The 18,923-nt window shown below is 42.1% G+C and overlaps 1 protein-coding gene across 16 annotated transcripts in view; it reads left to right on the top strand.

Moving 5' to 3' along the window:
- The window catches only part of BACH2 (BTB domain and CNC homolog 2), a 186,364-nt gene that overhangs the window by 115,499 nt on the left and 51,942 nt on the right, over window positions 1-18,923 (top strand). The gene's annotated exons all lie outside the window — the stretch shown is intronic.

Raw genomic sequence — 18,923 nt, 5'->3', positions numbered from 1 at the left:
ATTTTGGGAGACCATACCATCTGCTTGTTAACCAAAAAGCAGGGAAGATATTCCTAGTTCTAGTATAGGTTTTTGGGTTGATTCCACATAAAATTCCCAACTGATCTCCGCTTGTGCTTGCCCCCTCTATAAGCTAAGGAGAACAAGGCCACTCATTTCTTCCACCGTCACAGCTCCCAAGGTGAAGATGCTCAGCTTGTGGTCCTGAGTAAGACTTGTTTGTTCCCAACAGGAACAATCCACTGAAATCTGTGAGGTCCCTAATTCTTCCCTGCAGGTGTTCATGTCACAAAGGCTGTGACAAGGAGTAAAAGAGCAATATAGTGCTCAGCCCCTGATGTACCACAGGTGACTGCTACCTGTGGATGAAGAAGAAGGTGTTCGTGGGAGACTTGATTGGGTTCTGTTGGAGGAGCTGAGTTTTTGTTTGTGTTTGAGTAAAAAAGGGGGAGGACACATTTTCTGGGGTTTGCTTGCTTTTTGAGGGGGGAAAAAGGCAGAAATATAAGGTTTTCTGGCCCACTGATCAGCCATCTGCCAAGTAGTGCAGGTGGAAAAAGTGAAGGAGCTCGAGAGCACAGTAAGGTTGTCCTTCCCTAGGTGGAGAGGAATGGCAGGACTTGTATTGCAGATGGATTCAAGGAAAAGGTTGACATGAGTAGGAGCAAGGTGGAGTCTATGTATTTTGTCTGGTGAGTCTGTGGGAAATAGCAAAGCGGAACATGAAAATGTGCGAAGTTACTGTGGTCCTCCATAGGTGATGAAGACATTTGTCTGAGACAGGAGAGATTTAAGACTATATTATATTGCTGGAGTATCTGCAAATACATATGTATCATCGTTACAGTATCTTCCTGACTGGCAAAATGTTTCATCCAATCTCTGTTGACAGAAAAGATTGCCTACTGATAATTGCTTTGCTTAAGTGTCTGATAATATGCCAGAAATGAGAGCATTCTCTGTTAGGTCATCTTTAATTATGCATGTACCACCTGTCAGCTTTAAATCTGGAGAAGATTAGTTTTCTCATTGGATTTAGAGTAGGGAAGAGAGCCTTCAACAAGAGGACTAGGCTGTTGCAAACAGTGTCTATGGGGGAGTTTCACAGGCAGTCTCCTCATCATCCCTAGTCATGGATACCGCTGTTGGCACATGCGGAAATATTTGAAATATTGCCTAAGCTTGCTGCCGTAGTGATGGGTTTCGCAGGAAGAGGATTTCAGACCATCTGTTGCGTTTTTGAGTTTTCATCTTTCCCCATACCAAAGGGAGAGGGAGTGCTGAAGTGGGGGAGGACACGTGGCAAGTCGTGGCTCCTTTGGCGGTGCTGGGGGGAAATCCCCCCCAAAAGCCGTGTGAGGGGGTTATTCACTTGCTACTGGTGAAAGCACATAATAAAACTGGTCAGGCCAGTACAGACATCCCAAGTTAATAGGAAATTAAGGGCTCAAAAGACCGAAAAATTATGAGGAGGGTGCTTTGCAGAAAACCCTTATAGGGAGAGATGGTAAAGATCTCTGAGGATATTAAATTAACAGGATTGCCATTACCAAGCCTACTTAGGATATTAAAAATTATACTGGAGAATAAATTTATCTTTTTTCAGAGGGGGGAGGCAATAATTGTTTGGGAATAGTTGAAGGGATTTTCAGTTCATGGGAGAATACTAGCTGTTTATTTGGTACAGTAATAGATTTTAGGAATCTCCTTGGTTTTGTGGTCTCCTTTACTCCAAGGCCAGTGTGGTTGATTGTTCTCAGGAATGCATAATTTGCACCAGAAAACAGAAAAGGTCTTTGTTAAGCTTCTCACCAGCTTTTGGCAGAAGAGAGCATCACTTGAACCGCCAAACATTGCTCCTGCTGCTCCTTGCCTATGTATCTGAGTGGCCAGTGCTTCCCCCTCTTTGCGATTTTGGTTTTCCAGCTTCTGTCATCACTGCCTCAGCCTCCTGGAAAGAATTCCTCAGTTACACTGGTTAGCTGACACTGATCGTTTTTCCTGGTAATACCTTCAGCTAGAGCTATTTCTGAAAATCTGGGATTTGGAACAGTAGGTCAATTTGTAAAACAACGAGCGAAGAGGGACAGATGGCTGTGGATATGAGAGCATGTTTCTGTTCATCTCCATTTGGCTTTTGCTGATGCTTCGCTGTTGCGCGAGCATTTGAGGCTGTCGCTTTGCATTGGTTAAGTGGTTGTTGCTCCTTTGCTCGAAAGACTGGCCTGTGGAGATTGTCATGTCCCCCCCTGCTCCAGTGAGGCTCCAGGGCAGGCTGCCTCTGCAGAAGCTTGCAGTGCCTTTACACCCAAGGACATGGAAAGGGTTTGCAAGATGAGTGGATTTTCTGCTCATAAATCTGGCTGTGTTTGTCTTGACCTTTTCTCCCAGGAGCTGCACTGGGCAAGGCTTTCCTGATGATTCCTTTGCTCAGGGTAAGGTTGCTGGACTCACCTTTCTTTGTTATTCCTCTGAAAATGATTACAACTTCTCTGTGCTATGATGTGCTGCTGAGTTTTGCTCAGTTCTTGGGCAGATTCTGATTGATTCAGACTCGCTTGCTTCTGTCTCTCTGAGTAGTGGTGCCAGTAGGATCACCTCAGCAAAGCTGAATTTTACAGACCTGAGATGGAAAAGCGTGGGGGTGTGCCACAACCCTTTTTTCCTTGCTCATGATTCATTCAGCCCTTCTTTCCACCCTCCTGTTTCATGCTAGAGGGCTCTCCAGTCTTGCACTGGTCACTGGAAGACATCTCTTTTGTACAGACTCCTTCATTAAATACAAGGGTGTATGCATCCCATTATCCCAGTGTTACTGCTGAGCTGTGCAGCACCACTGGGTACTGCCAGAGATGTCCTGGTCACTGGTCTGAGGAACAGCCTTACTTAAATGAATGTAGTACTTTACTTTTGTCTCTGGAAAAAGGGACAACTAGATAAGATTTATAAATACCCATAAGAATTGAAATCCTTACTTCAAACCCTCTGAGCTCTTCGGGCTTGAGATATATGGCTTACATAGTCCTCAGACCATGGCTTGTCCTTGGGTCTTTTCCATATCCTGTATTTTACAAATGATTGCTTAAACTACCTAGAGCAGTTTTTCTGGAACATCTTCCTATTCTGGAACTCAGGATGTCCTATCTAATGACTACCTCTCTCTTTTCTCTCCTGGACTCCTGGAGCTTGTCCACTGCCTTGGTCTTTAGGGGCTTTAGCTATCCTCTCCATTTCTCACAGGGACACTTATTTAACAGTGCTCTTGTAACCTTTGGTGTGTTGCTGTTTTTAGGCTTCACATGTTTTCTCTCCCTTTTCACCCTTTTAGAAACACTACAGTAAAACTCTTCACATGTCAGATTTAGTATCTGTTACAGCAGAGACTTCCTACAGGATTCATACTTTTCTTTGCTTGATAGTGAAGCTGGTGAAATTCAGAGTGATGTGTTTACATTAAGCTATCTGACTGTATACACTGCTAATTTTAAGAGGAAGGGGAACCCTTGGGATAATTAGTTTTGCCATGTTTATAGACACGAGCATGTTTTTTTTGACTCCAAGGCGGCTGCTGACAGCTGGTATTACAAGAGTTCATTGGGAGTCTCATGGTCCATGTGTCCTTATGTATACACAGCACAGACAAGATGAAGCCAGGGAGAGATAATGGAGGCAGTGATGCTAAACCCTCTAGCAGTGCCCAGTAGTGAAGCATTTGAACAGCCAATGTGAGCCAAATTCCAGCTCCTGTCTAGGCTGTAATAATCAGGAAAATCACCTTGTCCTTTAACAGATTTTACCAGTCTGATTGAGCAGCCAAGTCAGGAGAACCATTTCTTCTTACTGCCCCGGCAGTGGCAGCACAAGCTCCTAAATCAGGGTGTTAGCCTGTGGCCCACCAGCACATGAGGCTGCTGCATGTTCCTTTATGCCCTTCTGAGGCCTAGAGGCAGGATGGTGTGTGGGTGGTGCAAGTGCCACCATCAGGTTTTGTTTTCTTTCCTCTGTGATCCAGTTGGCAGCACAGCGCTGAAGATCGACGGTAAATACGCACAACCTTCTCGAAAAGTTCAAGTGGGCAATCAGAGCACAGCAAGTGGCTGCTTTTGCACTTTGGTTACAGAGTGATTCTGGAGGGATTTCAAGGAAACCTCTTTGTAGCAGGAAGCCGCTGCTCTAGGCAGCTCATTCGATGAAGGAGCTGCGCCTTCTTCACCTGGTGCCTCCTTCCCTGGGCTGCTTAATAAACACATGAGTGCGGCCATTATCAGCCAAGCTCCATTTCTTTGGCCTGTGCTAATGTGCTGGTATTTTATGTCACATCAAGTCAGGAGGGAAAATAGTGATATGAAGCCATTCCTCCTGTTCCTTAAATAGGATTGATTAAATAGGACCACAGCTTAACAGCATTCCAAGAAAAAGACGTTTGACTGAAAGTGGCCAGAACTTCCCCTGAGATGCTGAATAAGGATGTTCATCCTGGTAATAACTTGCCTTTGCCATTTTCAGAGCAGGCATTCCTATTGCAAATCCTACATTAGCTTGCTGCAGTTAAATGTGCACACACATGTCTAAAGGTACCTCTTTGATTTTCCTCCTCTGCCTCCCCCCACGTCCCACACAGGCCCAAGGGAGCCCCACTGGCTCATCATCGACAGCTCCATCTCGAGGTGGTTCCTCCAGCAGCACTGCTTGTTGTCCTTTGGTGCCCCTTCCGCCATGGGGGTGTCTGCTCTGCTGTGCAGGAGCATCAGTGAGCTTTCTGCACACCGTGAGCTGGAATTCCCTCTGGGCCCCTGCAATGAATATTGCAAAAAACTGTGCTGAGCAGGGGAGGGCATTGTGCTTTTATGTGCCATGGCTTGCCAGTTTGAATCACATCTGTTGTGTTGCAGAAGGAAATATTGCTTTGGTTGCAGTGGGTTACTGGAGTACTAGCAAGTCTCATTTGTGAGGGGTCTTGGGCTTAAGTCTCATCTCATCTGTCACCAAGAGAAGGAGTCTACTCTGACAACTTCTGCAAATGCCAGTTTCACTTTTGTTTATTTGTTTCCCAGCCATGTTCTTTGTTTCTGAAATGGTGTTTACATACCATAGGGTTTTTTTGATGCAAATCAATTAGCTTTAATTTCTTTCTCAACTACCTGATTTTTATCCCCATTTCTTCACCGCCATCCTGTTGTTAATTCACATGATTATGCGATGTGATATCCCTCCCTGGTTAGCAAAATGTTAGAATAGCTGTTGGCAGCTTCTGAAAGGGTAATTAGCAAATAGGAATTACTCAAAGATGTGCGCACTAGCCTAAGTAGGCATTTTCCAGCTGTTTGCAAGTTCAGAGACTCATAGGCACTTTCTTGGGCTCTAACACAAGATTAATTACTTGCTACTACAGAAGAACATTTACAAAAACGTGTAGTGTGCAATCCAGACTACTGTGTTTTGTTCATTAAATTGGAAGTGGAACATCTTTGTCGGAAAGAGCAGGATTTTTACAGTGCTTGGTAGTCCTTTTCCAGAAGAGCCAAGCCTTTTCATTACAAAGGGATGTAATTCTCAAATCAGAAGTGTGAGAGCTGCCTAAGAAAGGGCTGGGGGCTCGGTAGTGGAGTCCTGGCACCGCTGGGCACAGCTGTTCCTGCATGGGCACACCTTGGTGCCAGTGCCTTTGTGCTGAGTGCCTGAGCCAGGAGCCCCAGCTCCCAAGCCACCCCGGGCTAGCCCAGGACATCTTCATTTCCTTTCTTTCTAACGTGTGGGATTTGCTGTTCACCAGGCTTTCTTTAAAAAACCATTTACACTGCTCAGCCTTGTTTTGCATGAAGAAGCCCTCGTAAATCAAATACAGCCACACAGTTGTGCTAAAGGTCTCCTTTTTATCTACGGGCAGCTACTACTGTCAGCCTGCTTTTATTTCTCTTCATTCCTATTCTGTTGTTCCTTCAGGATCAGCCTGAGGGCAGTTGTATTTTTGTTTGTTCCCTGTAGTAATAAGGTAGTTCATCCCTGATAGTGCAATGGAGAGAGGGGACAGGCAGAGGGGAAGAGCATGGCTGGTGTATTTGGACTGCTTGACAGTTTTATTTTAAGCTCAGGGTCTTCTTGCCACATCCATAGCCTCTTCTGTTCTCTGCCTTTTTGCTTGACATCTCTTGTGCCTAATTCTCTAATCAGCTGGATTATCATCTCTTGGCACCGTATCCTCACCCACTCTCTAGCCTCTCACCAGTGATTACCTCTCCCCTCTCATCTCTTCTCCACTCTGACACTTCTCCCTGTTTGCTTCTCTGAGTGCCTGTGACTTTTCTCTCTCCTCACCTCCCAGCATCATCCCACCTCCCAGAGGGAGAGCAGACAATTTCTGCGAATCTTCTTTCTCGGCGTTGCCTTAATTCCCACTGCTCTTTCAGGCTCCTTGGCAGTCGTTCCCCTCTCTGTTCTGGGCAGTGAAACATCTCTCTCTGCTGCCTGTGCCCTCTTTTCTGCTCCCTCCCAACAGCCTTACATACTCACTGTAGTATGCAATGCTTTATCTTCAAATTCTTCAGTTTCTTTTTGCTCACTGAAAACACTGGACAATAGCCACTCTTTCTCACAATTCATTTCCCTGTTCTTACTCCAGCCCCTCTGTCTCCCTGGAAGCAATGGAGCTAGGACTACAGTCCTTTCTCCCTGGAAACTTCTCCAGCCATCCCTCATCCACCTTTCCTTCTGAGCAGCTCTTGATCCATGAGCCCCAAGCCTCTTCAGCAGTCTCTGTCTCCAAGGTAACCCTGGTCCTTTCCCTCCTTTTTTCTTGAACCCTTCCACACATCCATAATAACACGATTCTTAGTGTCCTTATGGATGTTGCTCCTGGCTCTTCCCCATCCTTTCAACTTTTCACCATTGCCTCTGGATTTTCCCATTTCAGAGGTTTTTTTCACATCTCTCTTCTATTATTACTAAAAACATTTGCATAAACGTCTGTTTCAGTATTTTAATTTCACCTCTTTCTTTTGCTCTTTCATGAAAAATACTTGCCACATGTAGCAGAGAAGAATGCATGTGTGCATATGTACTTCAGGTGAGAAATATGTGGAATGATGGCTACAAACAATACTGAGATGTCTAACTTGTAGAGTAAAAGGAGAATTTCTTCCTTCATATAAAGATGGGTTGCTCTGTTGATAGGACTCTTATTTAAGAGACATGTCATTTTTTTAATGTTTGAAAAGCTCATGCCAGGTGACATGAAACACACAAAGACAGTAATGCATATTTTTAAGAGATAGTAATTAAACATTGTGCATATGTGTGTGCATGTATATGGATATATGTATATATGTGTGGATATATATATGCGCATATATATGTATGGTTATATATATATACACATACATATATAATTGTAGGGCCATGCACATATGTGTCTGCTTTTAAGACCCTATATGTGAGAAGAGTATGCTGTGATGGAATAGCATCATGACATTCATAATCCACTGGTGGCTGTCCTGTATTTCATCAAGCAACAGGTATTTATTTAAAGCATTTTAACTTTCCCTTGGGCAAACTGTGTCTTGCTCGCACTTTAAATTCTTGAGGTAATGGCATGAATCTGTGGATAGACTTACCTGATCTTGACCTCTGATAAATATGAATTAACTGAGCCTACAAGACTCCAATCGGCTTAATGGCAAAATCTTCATTTAGTCTGATAGTTCAAAATTGTCTCTTCCTTTCCTGAAGGTATGTCTCTATGTGGTCAAGTTTGTCTGAAAAGATTGGGTTGGGTCCTGCATAACAATGTTTGCATTCTTATGACAGTCCAAGAAACAAAGTTCATTGATGTAGTTAGAAAGACTTGTGGAGCGATTTTCTAATTAATTTATTTTTTTATTGCAGTCTGCAATATAGGTTAGGTACATTTAGGATAGGCAGAAGTTGAGGGGGAAGAAGTAAGAAAAAAGCATGCTTGTTTTTACATTGTGGACTGTTCTCTTTTACATGAGACAAACTCCCTGGCGAGCACTAGAGTTTGCCATGTAGGCTGCTCCCCTTTTTAGCACAAAAATTGCTGTAGGGGTTTGCAAGCACAGAGAAGGATTGATTGTTTCCTAGCACACTGTTTGTATTACATATTTCAGTTAATAATTTGTAATGCTTTTAGATTAGTTTCATTTGAAATACTAATCAATGAGCTTTATAGATCTCCCGCTTTATACATAAACATGCCAATCTCCAGTGGAGCATGAGAGCTTTATTTTATCCTGGATTGTTTATACTATATAATTATTAATCTGTAGTTTAATCTCCTTGTCCTCATGCTTTTATGACTTGATCCCACTTGTTGCAAGGGATCTCAAATCTAATTAAAGGGCATAGATTAATGGCACTCAACACCTTCAAAAGTAAGTGCTGGAATGTGCCAACTACTTCCTATTGCTTGAAGACCTCCTGATGCCTCCTACTCTACATGTGCAGCAGAAACAGGACTGGCTGCCTTGTGTCTTGTAATTTCAGTCTATGAATTTCACTCTATGAAGTCTTATTTTGAACCACAGTAGGTTTTCCAGACTTGAGGTGCACAGTCACAGTTTTCTTGCTGTAATGTTCTCTCAGACTGTTGCTGGAAAACCACCACCAAAGTGTTTCAGCTGAGGGAGAAAGAAAAAGAAAAATAAAGCTTGAAATTATGTGTTGATTTCCCAATGTTCAGCATTTTTTGAGCTTTTCTAAAGCTCTGGTGCCCTCATGCTGCAGAGCAAAATCATGAGATCTCAGCTGGAGAGTGGACTGGGGGGACACTGCAGCCATTGCTAGGAGTACCTCTGGCCAACAGGAAATTTTGCTAAAGGAAGCCCAGGGCAGCTAGTGGCTTCTGCTCAATTCTTCCTCAAAAGTCGGATTTCTGACAAAGCAGGGGGACCTGTGCTCTGCTTGCTCCATCATCTGTGTTTGGTGTGGTGTTGCAGACTGCTCGGGTGGGATTTTGCAGACCAGTGATGGTCAGCCAGTTCTGCTTGGGAAGCAGGAATCTCCTGGCTCCTGCCCTCATCCTCACCCTCGTGAGCTCAGGGGTCAGGTTACACAATGGCACCTTCAGTTTGTTTAAAGCAAGGAAATTATGCACAAAAGCTGTTAAAAGAATATAAGGTTGTCAAGTCAAGTGAGAAATGTTATAACATCGCCTGCTCAGCCTTCAATTGAATCCTGCGTGCATGCAAATTTGACAGTCTTTAATTGCATGTCTCCAAGATCTGTGGAGAATATAGCTTCTCAATTCACATCAGAAAAATCATGCAGACTTTTTTCTTCTCTGAAAAAAACCCCATTCTCTCTTATAGATTGCCCAGACTGTAGGTATGGGTGTACATTTCATCAGCCAGGCAAAGCTTCCATAGGTCACAGCTGCCCAAAACAAAGCCCTAAGCAAACTTGCCATGGTCCTGAAGGTAGTGTGGCGTTGGTGATTGCTGCTGTGCAGACAATGACCTCACTAATTCCTTTTGTGTTTTCCCCAGATATGGTACAGCCAAGGTGTCCTAGAGTGTTTGTCTCCTGGTGAATGGAGAGGGGAGGGAGAATTAGCAGCAGGTGGCACTCGCCATGCTGAGGGTGGACGAGGCTTGGGATTTTGTGGGTTTCTGAGCTAAGGTCTGCAGAGACCATGGGGAATGTCTGGTTTTGGTGGCCTCTTCCTCTCCCAGCATTACATTCCCCTTGAAGACAACTGAGCAGATGAGGGCTGTAAATAACCATAGAGGGAGAGAGTGACAGCAGTGAATACCCAACCACATAAACCAGCCTTACGTAAGCCCGGTGTAACTCTAAACCAGTATATGTAAGTCTAAACCATGAGGATTGCACAAGAATCACTTTGTTTGACATTTTATTAGCCAGGTTTCTAGCAGTATGGGAGAGGCACTGGAGAGAGTGGTACATGAGCAGGAATCCAAAAGATTTTCAGTTGGAGTGGTTCTCTTAGAAATTGACTGGAAAATACATGTTTGTGACTTGTTGCATGAGAAAATGAAGCAAGAAGGGAAGCAATTTTTCAGACAGTACTATTTGTGGACAGTCTTAAAAAACATGAATCATGGGGTCTCAAATCCCATACAGTGACCTTGTGCAATCAGAGTACATAATCTACTAGGAGACTATGAATTTATGCATGTGCTGTAGTCAGAATTGGAAAAGATGTTTTCCAAAGTTAGAATCTGTTGTGTTGGCATAACATTGCATTTAAAGTAAAAAGCGTTGAACGCACTGGGAATTGTTGAAGAATATTCTGCCAGCTTTCAAAATTAGGATTTTACACTGCCATCAATAACAAAAAAGTTACTCTAATGAGAAGCCATTTTGGTTAAATGAAGAAATACAAGTAGTGATAAAACATTTATTAGTTTAATACCCAAAAAGGGAAAATAGAAAAGGCAGAAGTGTTCCCCAGGTGTTTTTTGTATTTGAAACTGTGGAAGAGGATGTGTCCATCCTGTGCAGTAATATGGAAAGAAGAGAAAGTTTGCTGCTTATAACAAAAGAGGATCTGGGAGGCAAGAGTGGTTGAAATTAAACATTCTCATAGCCTACTAACTTTTACATCCAGGAATTTTAAAGGAAGTAGCTGAAAAGCTCTGTTAAGTGGCTGATAATTTATAATAAATCTTGGGAAATGGGAAATTCCAGAAAATTGGAGGGCTGCCAACTGTATTTCCGATATTTCACAAAGATAAAAGGGATGTCCCGGGGAACTGATGGCTGGTTTAGCTTGACGTCAGTCCAGGGTAAAATAGTGGAACAGCTATTTCAGAATCTGTCAAGAGAGAACTTGGAGGTTAAAGGTACAGATAATTCCAGTAACACTTGAAGAGAGAGCCTGTCAAAAAAAACACGCTGGATTTCTTTGCTCTGTCAGGATTGCACGTCTGTGTGATAAAAGCAGCTGTTGATTTGCCTTTAGGAGGCCAGAGTAGGTGGTCCTTTCTGCCTTTCAGGTTTGTGAACCATATAAGGAATGCCCAGAGATTAAAACTCCCATGACAGAGTTTCAAACAGAAATAATCAAGACACTCTGTTTCCCTGGGATAAAGCGTGGCTTAGTTTTGGGTTTGGGGTGTTAATCTCATATTTGATTTGATTTGATTTGATGGCTTTTGCAGCTTTAAGTGTGTTTGAGTACCTTATAGTTCTGTGGGGCTAAAGAAAAAAATGAACTTCAAAAAGCTTCATGAAAAGCTCAACAAATAATGCAAGTATTCTCAAACAAAGATAAAATCCAAGTTCTTCTTACAGCAGTCTTTGTAGCTTTAATCCCTCACTCTTTACCATGGCAAAGAAGATTTCATAAGCTCCTCTGGATCTTACAGAAGGAAAGCTTGTGTTTGCCTTCTGCTGGCTTTGCAGTCCTGTGAGAAACCACAGATCCAGATGCTATGTTGGCTTTACATACCCTCAGAACGAGTACCCAAATGCATCAATTCTTTTCTTTTTCTCTGGGCTCTTTCAGACTGCAGTTGCACTGAGTCCAAGTGTCCATTTTTGTCACACCTCCTTTCCTTACTTTGGCTGTAGTGTGGTAGATATTGGCAGCAGAATTGATTGTTTTCCATGCACCTTTCTCCATGAGATGATTTATTGTCTACAACAGGAAAGTCAGTCAAGTTCCAGCATCAGGGCCAGTCCATGGATAAAGGGACTTTAAGTAGGCACCTAGGTATATGTCAGACTCTGAGAACAGTGGGAAAGCTTGCAGCTCTTGCTTAAACCTTCTGATAACAAAACAGCAATACTCAGATCTTTGTAGGATCAAAACCACAGTCACAATCCCTTTGTGTAATCCAGGTACCCCCTTGGCACTTGCTCTGAGTTTCTAAGTAGTAATTTCAGTCATCTTCTGATCATCTGACCATAATAAAAACATATGAAAATAGGTTTTTTGCATATATTGATAGTACTTCTAAGATTCAGATGTCTAAATCTGTTGATCCTAATGCAGTAGTCATTGGAATATATATATTTGTTTAATTACTTCATTATAAGTTAGTCAAAATCTGTGATCTAGCTGTAAGGAAACATTGTTTCATTCAGTATTCAAGAGAGAACAGTATAGTTAGTATCCCTCTGAAAACACTGCAGAGACAGAGAGTGGCCCACTCTTAGGAGAAGGCAACACCTGTATTCTTTCCTGAGAGCAGAAGGTGCAAAGTTTACACCCTGCACGAGTCTGTCCCAGATTTAACCCAGTGACCTACTGCATGCATCCCTGCTCTCCACACATTAATCACTACAGACACGTTCCAAAGGACATGCCAGTTTGTGTCCCAAGGAAGGATGAAGGATGTTTTGGCCACCTGCTCCCTTGCAGCAAAGATGAAAAGCTTGCATTTTAGGGGGTAAAACAAAGAGAGCAGATTTTTCCCATAACAGCTATGCAGTACGATGGGAGAAAATGGGATTGGGTTGCTTTCACAGCCTCTGCAATTTGTGTCTTCAAAGGTGTTCGCAGTGGTTTTGGCTATAGCCTCTCAAGCAGATAGAACTGCTTCCACCATTTCTGCACATAGGCTGGAAAAGCAGTAATTAGTACAGATTAATGAAGAAGAAAAAAAAATTTGAGAGAGAACTTTCCTGTTTGCTTATTTATGGGTTTTGTTTTGTTTTGTTTTGTTTTTTGCAGTTGTTTTTGTTTTTTTCTTTTTTTTTTAAGTGAAAACAATGCTCATTTTATAGCAACCAAAATTTAAAGTACAGATCCTCAGCACTGAATTACACTGGAGCTTTAAACTTTATAATAGAACATAAAGAAAATTAATAACTTTTATTCAAATAACTTGTTAGCATAATCTTTGACATTCAAAGGCTGCTGAAAGGAGCTGCACAGTGCTGTGGTTCATAATTTCTAGTTTCCAAACTTTGGTGGCATTAGGGCAATATCAGCTGTGCCTTTGTTCTCGTAGTCAGGTTAGTCATATTAGCAAAAGAGATGTCAAATACAGAGGCACCTTCTTTACTATCCTGAGATTTTGTCATACTGGCAAGTGATCTGGATATTTGACAAACCATTTGTACTTCAGCAATTCCATCATTTCAGAGGGCATTTCTGCAATGTGAGTTGTACACACGAACACATTGCCCACACCAGTACGCATAAATTACTTAAAGGTTTAGGAAAAAGGGGGAAGCCATAACACTGTATCACTCCTCAAGCAAAATCCCCAAATACTCATTTAAAGCAAGAAAAGCAGCGGGCCTTTGCCAGAATTTCCAGTCCCTGTTTGTGCAGAGACCTTAAACTTTTTCAGAGAGCTTACCAAGCTGGAAGGCAAAATAAAAACAAACAACTGTTTCATTTTTCCCTCTCAGATTCTTTAATCTGGCAATCCAGCTCACCCAAGAACAATCCAAAAGGTTATGTCTTTTACCAAGGTCCTGAAACCATTGACTACTTCAGAAGAGCATAATGTGTTGTTTGTTGTGCTTGGTGGTTTCCTGGCAGTGTTTCAGTGTTGGGCATTCCCCATTCTGCTTTGAATAAGCTATTTTGAGTAGCAGACTTAGTTCCAGTCCCCTTCACTGTGGCCAACTACTGTAAAGAGCAGTGTGCAAGCTGCGAGAGGAGATTTTATCAGGAAAGAGTTCTGTGGTTTTTTACCTTCCATGTTTATATATGTCAGTGAAGTAGCTTCTGAGAAATAAGGATAGTGGACAGTTTTTGTGTTGTTCCTCCTGTTTTCCTGCCTGGTCTATGTGGAAGATGTCCCAGCCAATGGCAGGGGAGTTGGAACTAGATGATTTTTAAGGTGCCTTCCAACCCAAACCATTCCATGAATCTGTATTCCCCCACGCATCTACCATGCCTCTTTCCTGAGGGCATCATCAGTTTATTTACAGAACATTGAAAATTCATGTTAAACTAAGCCTGACTCACTCAGTATATGAAAATTAGTAGTATAATTATATAATTTTTACTGAGTCATAAAAATATTCATGTGTATACTTTGCCTAGTAGGCCTGTATAGAATGTATAAGTCAATGCATATAGTGTGTATAAACATTTTTTGCATGTTAAATAAAGTCCCTGAAGAACGTGAGCTCTCATTACCTTGTTCATCTGGGTTACTCTCTCAAGAAACAATAGCAACACAGCCCTCTGAAGTCGAGGAATAGGTTTTATCTCTATATGGAACATAAATCTGTTTGGACTCGTCAAAGCAACCTCCGCTGGGAATCCCTGACTCCTTATGGTACCAGCCTCTGAACAACCTGAAGCACAATTTCTTTAGAGTAGACGCCTGGGGTTTAAATCAGCATTCATCATGGAGACCACAGGCGTCCTGACAGTACTTTAAAAAAAAAAAGATTCAGTGTAGACACGAATCTGTGGTACACTTTTTCTCATGTGTGCATTGCACCAATAGCAAAACCACTGTGAATAAAAATGCTACAGATTAAAGTCATATTCGGCAATTCTATTTAAAGGTCTGCAGGATCAGAGTCTCTCTTTTGGGGTTTATTTGGCCTTTTTTTTTTGTCTTTTTGGTTTTATGTTTTGCACAGTATCTATCCAGTTGTGCTGTAGGGTCTAAGTCCAGTATAAGAAAAGCAGTGAGTGACTTTGCAGGGGGACTTAATTCCAACATCAAAGCCTCTGCACTGTGATGACAAATTAGCTGTTCAAAAACAGCCATTCCACAGTCTGCAGGACACATCCCTGTTCCTGTCAGTTTAGCTAAGGAAGGAGTATCCAGTATTCTCATCTCCGTTTGGAATCCATGTGAAACTTGCCATACAGATATGGGGCTCATGGCCCAGCCCTGCAGCCAGCTCAGGCACTGATGCTTCTGTTCACTGCCTTTGGTGTAACTCATGGGGACCAGTTTGTGTTCCTTGAACCACTTACAGCTGTTCAGCAATTCCAAGGGTGCTCCCTGGGCTGTGGACACTCAATGTGTTGGAGCCATGTGGCCTCCTTGGCAACATGGAATTCTTGCCTTTAGGAGACATTAGCAAATGTCTGCAGGGCCCTGCTGTGAGCCCAGCCAGACCTGCCTGTCTAGAAGGCCCATGGTTAAATTCTCCCTGGGTTTGTCTTAACTGTCTCCCTTCCCACTGACACTCCAGTAGTGAAGGTCCTTCTTCAAGGCACTATGGTCAGGAGCACCAGCCATCACTATCTGGAGCAGCACGTCTGCAGCTGCTGGCCGGGAATGCTCTGCAGTGTCCCTTCCAGTTGGCCATGTACATTCTGCCTTACTGCAGAAGCTACTTGATCAATGTGAAAAGTTCATCTCTTAAGACAATCTTGCTAATGGCTCTGGCACCCACAGTATGTTCGGCAGGAGGAAGTCCATGTAGCCTGGCAGCCCACAAGTCTATTTTCAATTATCTGGGGTGCTCAGAGAAGAAGACATTAATATTGCTAAGGATGACATAGCAAATTACTACTGCTCCCTAACCTTTTTAAATTGCTAACACTGTTGTAATCTGTAATTACAGAAATCAGTGTGAGAATTGTGGCACAGTATAATTATCTTTCCTGATACTTTATTGCTGTATGAATTATTAATCAAAATCAGTCTTGTATAGTATTTGCGGCAACTAAGAAGAATAATCTATAATTAAATTTCATTGTTTCTATTTTTGTGCTGGTGTTTTATGATGTTGTAATTGATAATTAATTGGTTAAAAATTCACACAATTCTTGGGAGTTTCATATGACTATGACTGCTCAGTATTCAGCATTTATTAATTGAATAATGGGCTCACTGAAGAGACCTTTGTATATAGTCTGCTGTCATTACAATGAGCTCTCAAAAATGGTGAATTAATCATTAGGCCTTTCAATAGTTTCTTTTTAAAGGAAAGCAGTGACAATATAATCATATCCTTTGTTGTTATAGCTATAATTGAGAGATCGTAATAACCAATTATAAGCATGGTCATTTTAGGAGCTCTGAAGTGTCAGTTATTGATAACTTTCTTTAAAAACAAAGTGTTGATTACACAGAACGAGTCTTTTCATAGAAAAAATATTAGGAGATGGGGAAGGAAGCCTGGAAAATTATTTTCCTCCCACTTGCCACTTAAAAACAGTACATGTTTATCCCTAAAAACTGTCAAGTCTGATGTGCTTCTGCTGCCAATTGTCAGAAGTACAAGCTGCTCTCAACTTTTTTTCATTATTTTATCATCATTCTCCCCATTTTTTTCTGACTACCTTTTGCTAAATTGTTAGGAGGGAAAAAAAAAACAATAGAAAATGCCAGAACAAAGGAGCATTTTTTCACATTCTCTGCCTGAATCTTATTGAACAGAAATACTGTGAGACATTTTTGTGCAAATCTATAATGCAATCTCCAGCTACTGCTGACCAAAGAGCATTAGATGTGTTCAAGCCAGCCACATGAAACTGTTCCTAAGATTCTTCTGCTGTTGGTGGAGCTGATTGAAAGAATGTGGACTGGAACTAAAAATACTCTCAGTTCAGTATTGATCCTCTCTTAACACAATAAGGAGAAAGTTGGGAGTCACCTTGCGTAGCAGGACATAAAATGTGAACTCCAGCTTATGCTTCTAAGAAAAACCTGTGGTTCATTTTACACCAGGTCAGGTACTGCAATTCCTAAATGAGGAATTAGTGTTATATGTTGGCTTCTGTATTAAAATGTAGCATTACAGGCATAAATGAGGAGAAAATGATAAACCTTTCTAGACCTTTGCAGTGAAGTTGTTGGGAGTCCTCTGTGCACTGTTATAGATGTGATGTCCTGTTTACATCACCTAGGGTACAAGGAGATGATGGCTTTAGGTCCCTCTTTTCCCCATCCTTGCTGGTGGTTTGCCATGGACAGACTACAAAGAAGCTTCTGCTGCAGTTTTTACACCTTTTATGAATTGAATTTAGCATTGTACGGCTTGTCATGTCCTAAACCAGCAGCTCTGCTGGAGCCATTGGGAGTGGGAGTTCCTGGTGTCAGTGATACCCATCACATGTAATCTTTGGACAGATTTTCTCTACTGCTTGCCTTCAACAATTTGGTACCACACAATTTCAATTCTTGTTTGAGAAAGGGGAGCACCAGGCAGCATGTCCATTGCTGTCTCCCACAGCTGGGGACATGGGATGCAGAGGTCTGGAAGCAGCAGATTTGGGGTTTTGCAGTGGTTAGTAGGTCAGGAAGGATGGACAATACAAGCACATTTGTTGTTGGACAGTGGAATATACATGCTGCAGCATGTAAATATTCATCCCATGTAAACTTGTACTCTCAGTAATGTGGCTAACTAATCCTTTACATATGGAGTGAATTCTTTGCCCAGTAACGTTCAGCAGTGGTCAGTTGTACATATGGCTTATTCAGTGACTGTGAAATCTCCCAAGGAAAAGCTAAACAACCATCCTGCTATGAGGATGGTGTACTATTTTGGTTTCTTTCAATGGTCATGTATCACAGCCTCTCCAGGCAACTTGTTCCTCAGTTTTTCCTTATGTTCAGTCTAATCCTTTGTTGTTTCAAATTGTTCCCAGTGTCTGGCTTGATCATGTCATTGACCTTGCAGGGGGATTGTCAGGCTGCTGAGAGGACCCTGTATGTACATCCAGGCAGGCTGCCATCCTAGAATTAAGGTGTGCCCAACCTTGCTGTAGCTCCAGAGAGCACAGAAGCTTGGGCACGTTGAACAGCATGAGCACAGCCAGATGTAAGCCAGTTTCTGAAGAAATTTCACTGCTAACATGCTGAAAATTGGTCCTGCATTCCTCCTCTGTTGAGTACAGTTTATCCTAAGTGATTTCCAGTCTGATGAAACTTCTCAGCTTATGGCAACTAAGTTTCTCTAACAGCCATTTTTAAAGGTTTTGTCAAAGAATTTCTGAAAGTCAACATTAATTACATGTACCAGTGTTCCTCACTGCTAATTTGACACACTTCAGGAATTCTAATAGAGCCCATCAGAGACATGACTTCCCCTTGCAGAAGCCATGCTGCTTTGTCACGATGATAATTTGCCTGGTTAAGTGCTCTGTAGCTCTGCCATGGTAGAGATTTATCTTTTCACATAATTAGCCCAGTTCTGATGCAGGACTTTCTGGTGTGTCTTGATAAGATTTTCTCTCCCCTCGTCTTTCTCTTTAAAAACAGACATCACATTGCCAGTGCTCCAGTCTTGTGAGGCAGGAGCTGGTTTTTTGTGATAGGTAATGTATTTTTGGTAGCAGCTCAGTCAAAGTGTTTATGAGTTCCTGGAGAGTTTTGGATGATTGCCAGCCAGTGCAGACAACATGCTGCAAACCAGAGTGATTTGGATGTTCCATGAGCAATATTTTTGGTCTCCTGAGGTTTTGTATCCTGCCTCCATGCTGCCCATGCAGAAGGGTTTGGTAGGATCTTCCACCCATCACCATGGAAGGAACGTGTAAGCAACCTTTCATTTCACTTCACTGCAGTGGCTGGCCTTTACCAGCAACTTTTTTGGCTCAGTTTCAATGGTGCTTTCCTTGCCCACAATAGTTTGTGCCAGTTTCTGGAAACTTTTGTTTCACAGAGGCTTTTTCTGGCAGCATGGTGACCTATATGCAAACAAATGCACAGCATGTTCTTTTGAGCCAGAGAAAGGCTTGCTAAGACATTCCCTTTTCAGTTTGAAGAAATACGAAGTGTGTAGCAATGATTTCCATGAATAAGGTTCTGCAGACTCAGCATAATACTGAATTCAGCAAAAAATGATGCAGTTTGAATTAACACTGTGTAAAAGGCTTGCAGCCCAGCTTGCCTCAGAGTTCAGAGATAATACCAGATCCCTGGGTCTTTTTATTCCAAGGAGAGAGAAAAAAAAGAGTTGAATTCTTCTAATTTTCATGCTACTACATGCCAAAGTCCTACAGTGACCTTTTCTCTTTGCCCTCTAAAGCCTTTCCCTGTGAAAATGAACAATATACTTCCCAG

Source organism: Passer domesticus, chromosome 3 (genome assembly GCF_036417665.1).
Source record: "Passer domesticus isolate bPasDom1 chromosome 3, bPasDom1.hap1, whole genome shotgun sequence".
Classification (NCBI taxonomy): domain Eukaryota; kingdom Metazoa; phylum Chordata; class Aves; order Passeriformes; family Passeridae; genus Passer; species Passer domesticus.
This window is presented reverse-complemented; position numbering and strand designations above follow the sequence as displayed.